The sequence below is a fragment of the Schistocerca americana genome, chromosome 1 (genome assembly GCF_021461395.2).
Source record: "Schistocerca americana isolate TAMUIC-IGC-003095 chromosome 1, iqSchAmer2.1, whole genome shotgun sequence".
In the NCBI taxonomy this organism is placed as follows: Eukaryota; Metazoa; Arthropoda; class Insecta; order Orthoptera; family Acrididae; genus Schistocerca; species Schistocerca americana.
This window is the reverse complement of record NC_060119.1, coordinates 1,232,141,001-1,232,158,144: the sequence shown is the minus strand read 5'-3', so window position 1 is coordinate 1,232,158,144 and position 17,144 is coordinate 1,232,141,001.

Genomic DNA, 17,144 nt, shown 5'->3' with positions numbered 1-17,144 from the left:
GTATATCTTACAATATGTAATAACTTTTACGTTGAGAATGGAAATGGAAAACTATAACAAGGATTTAGAACAAAGGTAACATTGACAGCCTGGAACTGGAATACGGCTGGCTGGCTGCGATGTAATTTCTGCACTAATATTTCGGCCGTGATTCTAATTAACAGCCGAGTACTTTATAACAGTCCCAAGTTTTTACTGCTACTACGTTAGTAACATAAAAATATTGGTTTGAAGTGTAATACTATGATAATCTATTTTAATCTTATTTGCGTGTATGTATCTGACATTTAGAAAATGCGGATAAGCATCTTTTATGTGTAAGAGCCTGAATGAAATTTAAAATTTTGGAAAATGTAATTATGCTTTAGTAAAAATGTGACAGAATTACCCTAATCTGTGTTTATACTACACTAGTGAAACCGGTAATGCTTCGCAATTGCGTAATATGTATTTGCATTATATATACGTCCTGATCTTAATCTCCCCTCCTCTGTCTACCCCGTCCTGACCCTCACTTTGTTCATCTCCTCCTCTTCTTCCATCTCTTTTCCATCTGTTTCTATTCCCTCGTCTCACTGTTTATCTTCTCCTCTTCCGCCATCTCTTTTCCATCTCCTTCTCCTCTCCATCTCCTTCTGTACCCTCCAATCTCTCTTCATTTTCTGGTTCATTCCTCTCTCTATCCGTCATCTCCTTCCGTCTTTCTCTGTACATTTTCTTCCTATTCCTCTCTCTCTGTCCATCTCCTCCACCTCTCTCTATCTGACCTATATCCTTGTTTATTATTACTGCAAACGAAAACTCGACTAGGAAAACAAGTCCTTAAAATGAATGAGTAAACAGGTTTCTATCCTTAATGCAAGGGGTACAGGAGATACCTCATCAGTTGCTGGATAAGTCAAGATAGCACTTTCTATGAAAATATTTCTCATAGCTTTAATCTGTGAATTGGTAGGATAGCTAAGTTTTGGATAATACAGAGCCCATAGTTTTATTCTAATCATAAGTCGATAAGCCATAAATACAACATTCCTCTTTCCTCTAAAAACTGACTGCGACAAATAAACCTAAACAGCACACTGTTGCGTAGGCAGGTATTGTATAAAATTATATAGAAGCAGAAAGAATATAAGTGGAACAAACAATTTCTCTAATGGTTTAAGAGCACTGATATTTCAGTTAAAAATGACAGTGACAAAGGAAACGAAACCGCACTTTGTCATAGCATAGCATTTTCTTTCTCGCTGTCTGTTTTAATATAAATTCTGTACATAGTTGTTAATAAAACAACATACAGCCTATGTCCATCTGAATGTTACTAGGGTATCATATAATAGTTTGAAGAAAAAGTGGTCAATACTTTTCGAGAATTTTGCTTTCAACTTTTCCCTTTATATAATAAATATGTATATACATATCACATACAGTAAAAAATCTACACTCAGTGTCTGACTTTGAGCGATCAATATTTCATCACGGTTTTAAGGAACATTACCAACATCTGACCACGACTTTCAGGAAGTTGAAAGGGAAATTTAGTCGAAATTAATTTCAACTGCCCATGTACATGGCATTTTCTTAGAATTGGTGGCAATGGAGATATAAATATAAATGGAGTAGGCACAGTTTGCTAACTTCATTATACCATATGCGTAGGCTCTGCCTATAACACCGGAGACGCGGGATGTGCGGGAGAGTTACCGTAGTCTGAATATTTATTAGAGCATCATGTGAAAATCTGAAATAAATTGGTCAAGAACTTTTGAAGATTTTTAGTAACAACTTTTCCTCTCGATGTATTACTTATATGTTTATTCAAACTACATATTTAAAAACATATAGCTTACTTCCGTCCAAAGTTTATTAGTGTGTCTTGTAAAAGTAGAAAAATAGTCACTGAAGAACTTTTCGAGATATTTACTCGTACTGTTTCCTTTTTATGTATTACATATATATTTACGTACCATATATATTTTAAAAACATGTAGCCTATGAATGTCTGCACCGCTTGATTTGTAAGAAAAGACATTCTGGTACTTTGACTTTTCGGGGGGGAAGGGGGGGGGGGCGGGGGGGGGGCGGAGGTTGTGATTTTGAAATTCGAACTTCTTAAAAATTATTTTAACACTTTTCTGAGCATTTTGAAAGTGTGAATACAACATTCCCAACTGAACCTACAATCAGTTATTACATGTTTCATAAATAAAGTGAAACATTGCTTCTCAGTTTATAATTTGTTACAAAATAAACTATAGTAAGGTGAACAAACATAAATTTGAACTAAAACATACTGAATGACGAAAACATCCCAAATGTTCATCTCACTGGTGCCTACAGTGGACTGCCATCCACGAACCAGCCATGATTTCACGTACTCTGAAGGGTCAAAACGACTCAGTGGTGGACCACTCACCTCCGGAAAAAAGTATTGAAAAAACAGTTGTTGTTAACAGAGAGGCTCTGCCATCAGTAATGATCAGATTAATTTGGGGAAACTCTCTCTTTCACATTCTGTGCATGACACCGGAATTCTCTTGCTGGTAATTGTCAAGGGAAGCAAATTTGTGGAATATTTGTTTTGTTTCCACAATTTACACCAAAGTTCTCACACTTAGCCAAAACATTCACCTGAAGTCCTTTAATCGTATCTTACCTGTCCTACTGACAGTGAACTGCAGGGGGCTCAATCTCTTTGGCCCCAGAAGTATTGTCTTTAATATCTTTGGGCCAAGTGCTTGTTTCAACTATATGGGCTGAATTAGCTATTGCTGCAATTTCCACACTCAGCATTCACTTTTCAAAATCTTGTGAAAGATGGTCATGAAAGTCAACTGGATTAATTGACAGTTCTTAAGGTTTTCGTACAGTCTGATTCCCATAAATCATTTGTTGTTGGCAGATGTCTCAGCCTGTTCATAAACATTCCTATACTACCTTTCCGAGCAATAAGTGTGTTAACCAACATCTGATTTTTTTATTAGCGAGATATAAGTCTACATCTCGGTTTTGCAATTCCTCACTAACTTCAGAATGTTATTTAAGTTCGTCAGACACCAAAGCCAAATCTAAAACAAAGCACGTCACGTTAGTTTCCTTAGTAGGCCCTCATACTTGCATTTGTCCGAAACATCATATTTTGCATCTCCTTTAGCTGCTACAAAATGGTTTAAAAGAACCTCGCATTTCTCCCAAACTGCTGAAACTTTACGAAAACTGGACGAAAACCATATTTTGTGTAAAACGCTTGCAGTTGTCACCAGTTGAAGGCCAAGTTAGTATGCAAACAAAGGCATCCCTCTGCTTTTCTTTGGTAAGACATGGTATTTAACATAAATTATTTTAGTGAAGCCTTTGAATCGACTTGTCATTTTCTTTACTACATCAGTTACACCAAGTTTAGTTCTATGAATACAACAATGCTATACAATAATAGACGGAAAATGGCGTTTGCAAAGAGCCCCAACTCCAGATTTTCATCCAATCATCAATGCAGCTACCACATACGACAGGAATTAGTCTACTCTTCAAATTTTCTTCATCTTAGTTTTAGCTTCAAGATATTGCAACACAGAAGGAAACTACCAAGAGACATCAAACTTTCAATTACACCAAAAAATAAATTTACAGAGAACTCCATATTCAGTTTTGTTAGGCAAAATCTAAAGTACAAAATTTATTTTTTGCTTAAAGTAGCTAATTCATCAATGACTATTGCAAATTTATCGTCCTATTTCCTCTACAATATGTTTTCTCATTTCTCCTCTATCATGGTTGATATTCACATTTGGCTAATTCGACTGTAGAATTCGGCCCATATTTGATCCACTCAGCACTGGAACATCGATTTCTGATTCATAGGTGTTGGAAGTTTTGTTTTCTTTTGCAACCTTGTAGGCAACGTTAAATATTCTTGGTGTGAATCCCTTATTTTTCGGTACGGTTGCCAGTCAAACGTTTTCCGGTGGTTCTTTCTGGGATTCTCCTGAAACCGTTACAGCTGCTTCCAGCACCACTGTCTTTGTGATCAAATATCTTTTTTCTCAACGCTATTTGGGTGTGGGATGGAGTTTTTCCAGAACTACTAGTAACCTCATATCCAGTCCATTACTTAGATGTTTTCATACCAGGGATTTTCTTCCTTTTTTCCTTCCATTTTGTTTTATTTTGTGGTGTCACCACCAGACACCACACTTGCTAGGTGGTAGCTTTTAAATCGGCCGCGGTCCGGTAGTATACGTCGGACCCGCGTGTCGCCACTGTCAGTGATTGCAGACCGAGCGCCACCACACGGCAGGTCTAGAGAGACGTACTAGCACTCGCCCCAGTTGTACAGCCGACTTTGCTAGCGAAGCTACACTGACCAATACGCTCACATTTGCCGAGACGATAGTTAGATTAGCCTTCAGCTACGTCATTTGCTACGACCTAGTAAGGCGCCATTACCAGTTTATATTCAGTGTAATAATGTCTAAACAAGAGCGATGTTCTCCAATTGTGGATTAAAGTTAAGTATTCTACCAGTACCTCCTGTTTTGCTAGTCTTATTTCTCTGACCTGTTCCAGACCTCACGCCAGTCTGCGTGTAATTAAACGCGTGCATTTCGGCCTCTTCTAGCAACACGGTGTTGGCTCTTCTGCCAACACTTCATATTTTATTTCTGTTTTTCAACGACGAGAGACACAAATTTTCGGTAAGCATCACAGTTCAATATTGGTTACGTATTTTTACAAACGTCGCTAATCTGTTCGTAAGTCCAACAGTCTGGTTATTGTTCGAACAGTCTACGGGTATACTGCCGGTTCGTAGTGTCCAAAGGGCACAACATTTCAGCGATCAGACATGTCGCCATCGTCGGGTGACCTGACGATGGCGACATGTCTGATCGCTGAAATATTGTGCCCGTTGTACACTATGAACCGGCAGTATACCCGTGGACTGTTCGAGCAACAAATACGCCTGGAGAAACTGAAGAATAACAGTCTGGTTATTGTTTATCATGGTATCTGACGTCCTCAATTGAAGGCCGTGAAGTGACGCTGGAAGTATCAGGCAACTGGGAGTCCTTTTGAACTGTTTCCTTTGGCTGCGGCGGGAATTTTTCAGCTCCTTCGTCTAGTTTTTGGTTTTTAGATTTTTTACTGAAATGACTAGTAATTTTATTCATTGTACACGACGAACAAAATCCTTAGGCGGTTTGATTTTATGACATTACCAGAGAAAGCTGAGCAAACGCAACAGAGCAGTGATAGATAAAGAGGGCACTTGCCACACCAAACCGAGTCGAATCGAATAAACTAACAGAATCGATGTCAGTGCAGTACAGGGGAGCTCTTGTGGAGTGGTGGACCAGACAGGGAGGGCGTCGAAGGGTCAGCTGACCATAACCATCTCCCACAGCCTCAACTGCGTACGTCTGGATAAACTGCAGTACAGTCTCGCACAAAGTAGGTGTAGTTCTACACAGCTTCAAACGCTGGAAAATTTCTGTCACACAACGTCTCAAAATCTCAGGTTCTGATTTCGTTTTCCCACCAGATGTGCCGGTACGGCGTATCAGAGCTTTGTGCCGTCACAAATCAAGCACTGGATGCTTTAATAATTTTAGAGTATTGTGTAAAAATTGGAAGTAAAACAATAAAGAAATTTTGACTAATTTTACGGAACAGAGTGTCAATATACAGCTGTTCCAAGTGTCATCATCGTCAACAGAATGGAGCACTATCTGCTTACGTCTACTATGCATTAAAGGTCGAAACCAGTAATGAACGACTATAGAATCGAGACTTGATCATGTCGTGATAACCGTCTTGAATTGCTGATAAAATCTTTATTGAACCAGTTACTAATTTTACTTGACCGATAGATCGCTGTTAGGTCCCAATAATGTTACCTAACTTTATGGATTATTCTATGGTGCCGAAGGGCACCGGGCTCAACAAACATGGTGGCCATAACGCGCGAATCATGTGATGCAAAACTCTCGCGTTCCATAGCAGCCACAGAGGGTTTTCAAGTATGCCCTCAGACCGCCAGGAAGCACACCGAAAGCTACAGATCACCAGGTGCCCCACCAAACAACAGGAAGAGGTCGCTGGCAGGATTCCAGGACCACGTCTACATCCGGTCACGAGTTACTAGGGGGAAAAATGTCTCTTTCTGGACGACAGCTATTTAAGGAAACCCAGGGATCAGGACGGACCCACCCCTTCGTTCCACCTCCATGATTTTCATGTCACCATCTATGGCTGTCCTATTCACCTCATCCCCCACCCTCAAGTACCTTGGTGTTACCCTTGACCGTCGCCTTTCCTAGATCCCCCCTCTCCGGACGATCCAAGCCAAGGCACGTTCCCGACTCTGCCTCCTCAAACTCCTCTCTGGCTGAACGTGGGGTCTGGACCCCTCCACCATCCTCCACACTTATAAATCCCTCATCTGCCCCATCCTCTGCTATGCCCATCCTGCCTGGATCTCCGCCCCTCCCACCTACTATAATTCCCTCCATATCCTTGAACGCCATGGGCCTCGCCTTTCCTATCACATCCGTCTCCCATCCCCCACGCACATCCTATACAACTTGATTCCCTTCGCACACCTTCCGTTTTCCTCAAACGGATATGGATCCTTTACACCTCCTGCAAGCTCGATCCCCCACACCCGCTTGTCTCTCCCATCCTCGCCCATGTCAGTCCACTACTGTGCCTGTATTCTTGCATTCCACCTGCTCTACATCTTCACACACTCCATACCCTTTCCGAAGGTGGATTCCGCCAACTCCCTCTCCCTGATGATGTCCTTTCCAATCCATCTACCCCTCCTAGCAGCTCTGACTCTGCCCTCCCGTCCGCCCCCCCTTTCCTCCAGGGCTCCCTCTCTCTCTCCTTGCTCCCCTCTCTCCTCCTCACTGCTCTCCCTTCTTTCTCCCACTGGCTCCACCCCACCCCCCTCCTTCCCACCCTCCTACCTCTCCCTTTGACCTGGAGGCAGTCTCTTCCCCCCCCCCCCCCCCGCCTCATCGTAAGTGTGAGTGCTTCGCGATAATCGTCGCCAGTTTTTTCCATGCGTCAGTGTGTCTCCGTTTGTGTACAGTCTTTTTATCAGTGTTTTCTATCCACCTGGATATCGTGTCTTCGTCTGTTCAACTGGCGACACCCTTCATGTACAGTGCCTTCCGTCGAACGACTTCTAATTTATTGTGCAGTCTTCCTCATATGTTTACCATGCTTTTTATGGTTTCTCTGTCTTCCATGTCTGTATTTTGTATCTCTTGGCCGAAGAGCGGCGTATGTAGGTCGCTGCCGGCGCACCTCAGCTGAGGCATGAAATAACAAAAAAAGAAATAATCACGATTGACAGTTCCCTCTGAACAGAGCTGGCCGACTCAGGAGCCAACTGCTAGGAGTCCCTCAGTTAAGCTCTCATGGACGTCACATTTGTGACGACAGCGGAACGTTGAGAAATAGACTTTGTGTGAAAAAGAGCTTTCTTCGATTGTTTGTCATTTCAGTGTTTTTTTCCAACTCCAGGGAGTTTCGTGGAGCTAAATCCACAGAACTGTATTTTGTTTGGAACCTCAGAAGCGGCGGAGATAATTTGTAATTATAATTTGTGACTAGCAGATATTTGGTTTTTAGAATGAGAATGAAGAAGCTACTGCATTTTTACTGGGACTCTCTTTCAGTGTGTCAAGTATTGATTGTTTCTTTGCTTTATAATATATAGTGCGACTTATTCCTTGTTCTTCCTATGAAGGACCTCATCATTTGATGTAATCACTAACCTGATGATATGCAAGAGACATCGGTACGTATTTCAGGAGCCTCAATTCGTTTTTGAGAACTTGTATGTGATGTCCACACATTCATGAAGGAGAATAGTAACTTCCTCGTTTTCAGTTGCTGACTGACTTGTTGAACAAGTCCCTCGTGTTGATGAATGTTTCCTTGCACACAACTTTGGAATTTATCTCACATTCGGGGTAGCATTGGGAGTGCAATACTTCCCCTAACTATTTGAGGGAGGACTTTTAGTCAGCTGTTTTACTTTGAAACTTTATTTCCGTTTAGAGAAAATGTTAATTTTCTTCTTTGAATGATTGATAACTCGACCTAACTCTTCAGTGCGATGAAGAGGTGGTTTATGATGCATTGAAGAAAAAGTAATTCGTTTCCTATGATGGTTGTATGCTCTGCATACTGGGCATTATTAATGACATTCTCATTTTTTGGGAACGTTCCACTATCTTCTTCCGTTAACGTTTTCCTACTTCTGATAGTTACTTACAGTTAATTAGAAATGGCATTAACTGGTACCCCAACTTGTAACGTAGATGTAGGTTCAGAAATCGATAACGTTGTGGATACACGTAGTTTGTTGCTGTTAGCTGTCTGTAGTTGCAAACCTACAGTTGAATTCTTGAATTTAAGATAAACTTCTAACATTAGAATTAACAAACCAAAATTGGGTGTAACGATTGTTTATTTTGCTTCCAAAACAAAAACAACAGTAGTTTGATGAACTAAACTATCTTGCGCCATCAGTGCGGCCTGCTTTATGTTGGGCCAAAATTTTACAGCTCCTTCTTGAAAACATACACAAGTCCATAGCTCTGGACAATGTGTCAAGGCTCTCAACACAAAAACCGCACACTCATCACTGCCCAGTTGCTACCATCCCCGTTCAGCTCAGGCTGCTGCTTTTATTTCATTCCATTGGCGTCACGCAAGCACCTCACCAGAACTGCCATTCATGTTTTGATTCAAGTTTTATATAATTTTTAGCTGTTCTGGAGACTAATTATGTAAATATATGAGTGAATTTTAATAACATTGGAAGTCTCTCATAAACCTGATTACATGTAAATCATATTTACCACTCACTAATTTAACTGAGTTGTAAGAGCTTGGACAGCCTAAAACCATACAAAAACTACTTCACTAGAAATAGATCAAAATAAAAACCAAACAGAATGGTTTTGTGATGTGTAGTAATCGACACTGTTCATCAGAACGTTGCAAAACTAAAATTCTGTCTGGGTAAATTATTACGAAAATTGTGTTTTAATTAATGAACAGTAACTAAAACTTCGTATTTTAAGCGAAAGTAGTCGTCAGCATCAAGGTGTTTTGATTTCCTGCTTCGACTGAAGTACGTCAATTGTTTCAAACTGGTCTTCTAAAATAATTCGGAAATTAAGATGAGGAAAGTTCCCATACCAAGATTTACAGAATTAGTAGATTGAAGCTATTGCACACAGGAACCAATTATGTCATTACAAGAAAGAGGTTGTTCCGATCTCCATTTCATTATAGTAAAGTTGTGGATAATTTCTAAAAGAGAAACCAATCGCGAAACCTTAAACCACAAAGAGAAAGCTGATAAAGTAATTCTTAAATCCAGAATGAGATTTTCACTTTGCAGCGGAGTGTGCGCTATTATGAAACTTCCTGACAGTCGCGGTACAGAAAATGGCCCAGGGATCACCAGTGTGTGTGTGTGTGTGTGTGGGTGGGTGGGTGGGTGTGTAGTGAGTGAAGTGTTATGAAACAACGCGTGTATAGTGTGTGCAGTGACTGATAGTGAGATATGAGTGAACAATGTGGCATTACATTAGTTAATAAATTATTTGTAAAGAAAGTATTGTATACCAGGAGTAAATCAAATGATTGTAACTAGAAGTCTGTAAATATATGTGTATACGAATTATCTTACTTTAAATTGATCTAAACTTGTAAATACTTTGACATGTCCTTTACCCTCGTACAAAGAGATCTACAGATGAATAAAGCTACTACTAGTACTACAATTAAAAGAATTGATATGAAAATTTGAGACATTTTCATGTTGTAGCTAAAGTGTATATTATGTTACACCAGAACCAAATTTTCCTGTATTTTCATGAGGTGGTGGCCTAAAACTCGTAGACATTTAAAAAATGTCGTGATTAATTTCAACTACTGGTGTAACCTTTATTTAGACAATTACTTTCTACAGAGATTAATTCATGTTTTTACAGTCTGATGTCAATGCTATTATATTGACTAATATGATGCTGTAAATGCCTATAAGAACTTCATGATGGTCAGTCGGTGAAAACTGGTTCAATAAAGATTTTATCAGCAATTCAAGACGGTTATCAAGACATGTTCAAGTCTTACAAAATCCAGTTTAGATTACGAAAAGACAGCAGTTTACACTGGAGGCAATCGATTTGTAATTCATCGATGGTTCATAGTCGATTTTTCTGGATGTATGAAAAGCACAATGAGTCGCATAGTATCGTATCACACTTTGTCGTACATACTATAGGTGTCGAGTCTCAGACTCCTACAGTCGGCAGGTGAGAGCTGAGTGGGATGCAGTGGTGAGGCCTTAGTTTCATTCCGAAAAGCCGAACATTATCAATAACAGATTTATTAAGCAGAAATACAGGATTGTCTTCCAAAACACTGCGCTACAATCTGTTCAGCAGAAAAGTGCCTCTTCAGCAGAGGAAAGCCAATGTGCTCTCTACTCACAGCAATACGACCAGTGAGTGAAGCGTCAGGTAGGGACTGCTTCGTTACGGGATGGCCTTCACCCCACAGGATCCAGCGGTCTCCAGCTCTATATAGCCATCACAAATATATTTTCATGGACGTCGAAGATTTTCACTTTGGAGTCTCGCCCCTCCTCCACCTGAAATACTCACTGGCTCGCAGGTTTCCCATTTAGGAAATAGGAGCCAGCTGCATTGCTGTCTGCCACAAAAATGGGATTAGCAGCGGCGGTGCCCACACACTCGAAGATGGAGAGTGTCAGGTCACGCAGGTGAAGCCTCCAGAAGACCTGTAGGGTAATGGTGGCCTCTGCACCCCATCAGTGTTGGCTCAGGAGTTGGCGGTGCAGTTCGCAAGAGCAGCGTCCTTCCAGCCAGACTCGTGGTTCCATATACGATTGAAGACAGCTAGGCATGCTGACGGTTGGCTTCCATAGCCTCCCCTCTCACTGGGTAGCTGCAACTGATACAAGGGCAGAGGCTATGCACTGGGCAGTCGGTCATCAGCACTCATCAGACAGCAAGGACATTTGTTAGGATGGTTGGGGTATTTATTTTAGCGCTTTCCATGCGCTCCGTGGCGGTGGGGATGGCTGTTAAACGATGTCTCATAATTTTTCCTCGCTATCGGCTCTCCTAATGACTACATACTTTGGCAACTTCACCTTACAGAAGCTCTTTTTCTGCTACATAGACAGCTGAATATTTAAAGTTGCATTGCGTCTAGTCTTTCTTACAAAACACTGCTTTGTTACTACATGACGGTATTTCTCGGCTTCCATGATTTCATCATGCTTCGCTTGGAGACTTGTACAAACTGTCAGTCTACTGGCCTCTGAAAAAGGCAGTTCACCTTGCGGGAGCCGCCGAGGTAGAATTTGGAGGAATTTTTGGTGTCCACCAGGGATACCACTCTGGGGCATAAAATCTCATCCTTCCTCTGGAAAATTCGTCTGAAATATTTCAGTTTGGAGTACCTGCAATAAACAAATCCTACATATTTTACACCACTCATTATACATTATATAACTTTATTTACTCTTCCGTTGCACTATAGCTAATTTATATGATTTACAACGGTTAATGTATACAGGGAGCGAAGGTCTATTTACAATTTATACAGAGACCAGGTGGCAGTTATAAGAGTCTAGGGACATGAACGGGAAGCAGTGGTTGGGAAGGGAGTGAGACAGGTTTGTAGCCTCTCTGCAATGTTATTCAATCTGTATATTGAGCAAGCACTGAAGGAAACAAAAGAAAAATTCGGAGTAGGTATTAAAATCCATGGGGAAGAAATGAAAACTTTGAGGTTCGCCGATGACATTGTAACTCTCTCAGAGACAGCAAAGGACTTGGAAGAGCAGTTGAACGGAATGGATAGTGTCTTGAAAGGAGGATATAAGATGAACATCAACAAAAGCAACACGAGGATAATGGAATGTAGTCGAATTAAGTCGGGTGATGCTGAGGCAATTAGATTAGGAAATGAGATGCTTAAAGTAGTAAAGGAGTTTTGCTATTTGGGGAGCAAAATAACTGATGATGGTCGAAGTAGAGAGGATATAAAATGTAGACTGACAATGGCAAGGAAAGCGTTTCTGAAGAAGAGAAATTTATTAACATCAAGTATATGAAATAGATTTAAGTGTGAGGAAGTCATTTCTGAAAGTATTTGTATGGAGTGTAGCCGTGTATGGAAGTGAAACATGGACGATAACTAGTTTAGACAAGAAGAGAATAGAAACTTCCGAAATATGGTGCTACAGAAGAATGCTGAAGATTAGATGGGTACATCATATAACTAATGAGGAGGTATTGAATAGGATTGGGGAGAAGAGAAATTTGTGGCTCAACTTGACTAGAAGAAGGGGTCGGTTGGTAGGACATGTTCTGAGGCATCAAGGGATCACCAATGTAGCGTTGGAGGGCAGCGTGGAGGGCAAAAATCGTAGAGGGAGACCAAGAGATGAATACACTAAACAGATACAGAAGGATGTAGGTTGCAGTAGGTACTGGGAGATGAAGAAGCTTGCACAGGATAGAGTAGCATAGAGAGCTGCATCAAACCAGTCTCAGGACTGAAGACCACGATAACAACAATGTATGGAAGCGATAATGTAGGTCTTCGCAGATGTCATTTCTTCCACACTAACACTATTATTCATATACTTATGGGTTCGTGTGTTAGTTGACATGTTGCTCCCTTACCGTTCAAAAAATGGTTCAAATGGCTCTGAGCACTATGGGACTTAACATCTGTGGTCATCAGTTCCCTAGAACTTAGAACTACTTAAACCTAACTAACTTAAGGATGTCACACACATTCATGCCCAAGGCAGGATTCGAACCTGCGACCGTAGTAGTCGCGCGGTTCCGGACTGAGCGCCTAGAACCGCTAGACCACCGCGGCCGGCTCCCTTACTGTTTCAGAGCGTTATTTACAAACCAGTGAATGAGTATCTGATGCAGAGGTAAATCTGAGTTTTGTACTGGCTTTCGTTTAAAACAGAAATAGATTACACAAATCGATGATGTGGTCTATCGTGGTATTCCTGTATGTGTTGGAACATTTTTCGGCTATAATTTTAGCATTACTACTAGTTCGCCTAGTGAGTGTAGAATATCTGGATTCATGATATTATTTAAGCAGGTTAAGTCTACCGTAGGCAGCACCTCTAGCGGCTCTTCGAGTCAGAACAGCACAGGTTGTTCCCAGTTACGTGTGGTCCTACCTGTGATCGTAGCTGGTAGACGAAATGTCACATGTGCTAAGTGGCAAGTGGTACAGCTTATTATTAGTCTGCTAGCCTGTAATTCCACTATGTTCATATCTGTTGGTTTCTCGTGTTCGTAACAGTTTTCTATGACTACTTCTGGTGAAAAAACTGAGCAGAAGCAGTGGGTACCCACAGGCTGGAAATGTGGATACAGCATTAACACTTCCTTTTGACATTCACTTGCTTCGGTTTTTGCCAGGAGTAACACGACCTCGCATACCTGTATGCCAGTCTGTATCATCCAACTTGGGCATACCACAACACTTTACCTGTGGCATCTCTGTAGGTCTTCCAAAGAAATTTGATCGTAATGCTCTGAGGTTATTAGTACATTTTCGTCCGAACCTGTACACATTTCGATATGCTACCTGAGAGAAAGGAACCTTTATTATTTTCAAATTTCCTGCATGTTAATTCTTTATGGTGGGCTTTCGGGTTGTTTCCATTTAGAAGCGCTATATTTCGGTGATTAACGCAGCTGTCTCCTTCAGGCTGTCTGGGCACCTGCCAGCCTATGAAGTATCGCTACTGCCACGGTTATCTTCGGAGAGGAACGGTCTTCCCCTGTTTCCTGTGAAGTGTTAACACCTTGGGGGATTGCCTCCCCAGCCTCGTGGCCACGGTTTGAGCTTGTTGTACGGTGGTCTTCTGGTTTCCCAGATTCAAGTTGTTCCTTATCCTCTGGAACTGGCAGCATTGCTATCAGTACGCTGAAGGCAGACACGGTGACGAGTCACGGCTGGCTGAGGGGCATCTCTAAGCCACCCGCTGCTGTGCAGCTGGAAATGTAGCTCCTTCTGCAACTGTCTTCACGACAGCCGAAATCTGCTGCGCCAGGTGTTCGGCCCGCTCTATTACCCACTCAAAACTATTCTGTAAATGTCGCCTCGCTGTTAACAGCCGAGTTATTTGTTTTGTTCCGTGAAATGACCATTTCTCCTCGCGTTTTAAAGTTCCGTATTGTCGCCGGTTTCTGACAAGATCGAGCACGAGTTGAGAACCAGCAGAACTGGTTAGTCGGTCGAGAACACCAACAGCGAGTTGCCGAAAGTAAACAGATACAAAAGTAAAAAGACACAAAAAGAGAAGGACGAACAACGGTGACGACAGGGTAGAATAAGAAGTCCATGGAGTAAACCGAGATTAAACCCTAAGACATACCGAATCCACAACTAAGATCAATACCGTTCTTATGGACTGTTCGGAGTTTTAATACGTATGTCTCTTGTGGTTTCATTCCGCTGGATTTCCATGTTGATGATTCGAAGTTCATGGTCTTGTATGTGTCTGTTGTACGTATGTGGCTATTGGTTTCACTGACAGACTTCTGTTAGGTTACTTTATAGGCTAATGTTAAATGTAAATAGAAGACTTGCCGCACGAAATATTCTTTGGCAATTGTTTGTCGTTATGTATCATGTATGTTACTTTTAAGCCTGTTATTACACATTGACAGTGGATGTTATTAATACTGGCAACATTGTTTTATGTTAGTACATTGCCTGGAATTAATAGAAATTTTGGTGACTTGATTCACTGTTACTTCTGAGATACTGCATATTTGTGGCCTTTTACGTACACATGTGTTTGTGGATCCTAGGGATATAACTGGTTTGTTGTCCAATGATATCAATGGAGGATGTGCTTATGGTTTTTTGTGACTTAAACTCAATTCGTATACTAAGTTTTACACCGTGATTTACATTGTTTATGTTCTGGGGATCATTATAGTATATGTGGTATTACTTTGGTGGGTTTGCATTATCCAATGAACGTTTCTTCATTACGTTTTTGTTACATTTGTCTACTGCAGCCGTTAGGTTTTATGTTATTAGGTTGTTTCGTTTTATTATTGGTGCTTCTCGTATTCATACGTCTTCCAGTTACAGACTTGCGTTTCTTTGCTGTATGTAATCCACTGTAAATGTGTGATCCCCCGGATATATTCTGTAATTGGAGTACATACACACACACAGACACACGCATACACACACACACACACACACACACACACACACACACACACATATATATATATATATATATATATATATATATATATATATATATATATATATATATATATATATATATATATATGATTTTGAATTATTTTGAGTAGCTATCGATGGCATCCTCTTTATCACGTAATATTATGAGGCGATTTATCCCAGTTTTAGTTGCAAACCGTGAGTTTTTATTAATACTTTTGTTATACTTTACTACCATGCTATTGACGTTTCCATATACAGGAGCCTGAAGATGATGATTTGATGTGTCGAAAATTGTAGCATGTTTTGAATAAACGACGTCTGATTTGTAATAAACCTCTTGCTTTCACTTTTCATTCATCTAGATAAGTACCAAAGCGCAAAGAATTACGAAGGATTGTGGACATGACGTACTGCTGGTTTTAAAGGGCGACCGTGGGCGGGTATTGATATGCCAACGAAGTGAGTGTGTCCTATAGATAGAGTTTCCAGTGGTGACAGCAGCGCCCTCAGATGTAGCAGCGCTGGCTAGCGGCTGTCGTCGAGTGATACCTTCTGCCGAACCTTCAAACTCTCCAGGACAGGATACAAGGTCCGTCCCTCCCAGAAACAGGCACAGAAGAAAGGAAGCGCGTTGGATAATGCTTTGGAAGGTGAATTGGTGTCCTGGCACTAAAGTCGACCAGACAGTGGGAGGAAACTGGAGCGTGTGGCAATACGCGGGATGTGCCAGGGAGGTCGATTATGGTCAAGGGAGATGGAGCTCTAGCGAGACCTCCACCTCTATGCACGCGTCAACAGGAATTGCCACATGCGTCTTGGAGTGCAAGCTGTACCCATGTGAGTACAAGATCGGCAAGGGTGGGTGTTCCAGACCATATTGAGCAACTGATGGCGGTGCGATCGCTAGGTGCGGATGGAGTTGTTGGTATGTCAGCGCTCCGAACCCCTCAGCGTGTCAACGAGTATAAGGTGCTGCTTACGGGCCAGAATCCACAATGGGTTTGCCCCATACAAGCACGCCAACACAGCTGAGTTGAGCAGACAGCACCCCGCAGGGTTCCAGGGACTGTTGCCAAGGAGATGGAGGAGAGTACGTGACTGCCGCCCATGGAAGCGCTTCGCCAGGCTACAGTGATGGACGGGGGTGGTCCTGTATGTGCTGCATGCGGTCAAGAACATCGTGAGTACAGCCGTGGTAGTGGAGGTGCCGACTACATTCATCATTAGTTGTTTAAATCTCTACACCGTGTATTCACCTTCGCCATCGGAGGGCAGATGAGGCAGTGCACTGAACACGTGCTTGATGCTGTTACAGGCTCATAAATGTGTGAAAGGCATCGCCATGAATTCGGGTCCGTTGTGGAACATGATAGTGTGGGGAAATACTTCGATGGCATGAATCTGAATTAGTCCTTCGAGTGTGGCGTCAGCGGTGGTGGACGTCATGCCTACCAATTAATATATTAGTGATAATCGCAAGAAATATTATATCAGCGAAACCGCCCGCTCTTTTAATGTTGGGTCTCAGGAGCGTCACAGCTGCGTAAAAGAACTGCCTTGAGGTTGCATTTAGCAGATATCAGCCATACTATAGAGAGCATTGAGAATAGTATGTGTGATCGCCACAGGGCACAAAAAGCCCGTACTTACGGTTTGTCTGAAGATCTTGCAATTTATGAAAGCAGAATATAGGAGCCAGCAAGAGTCCTCGTTGTCTACATATGGGCAGGATGGAGGGGAGGGTGGGGGGGGGGGGGGGGGGAGAACAAAGTAACACGATAAAACGGTAACGTAAACGTGAGATAGTTACAAGTGAAGTATTTTTTAAGTAATGT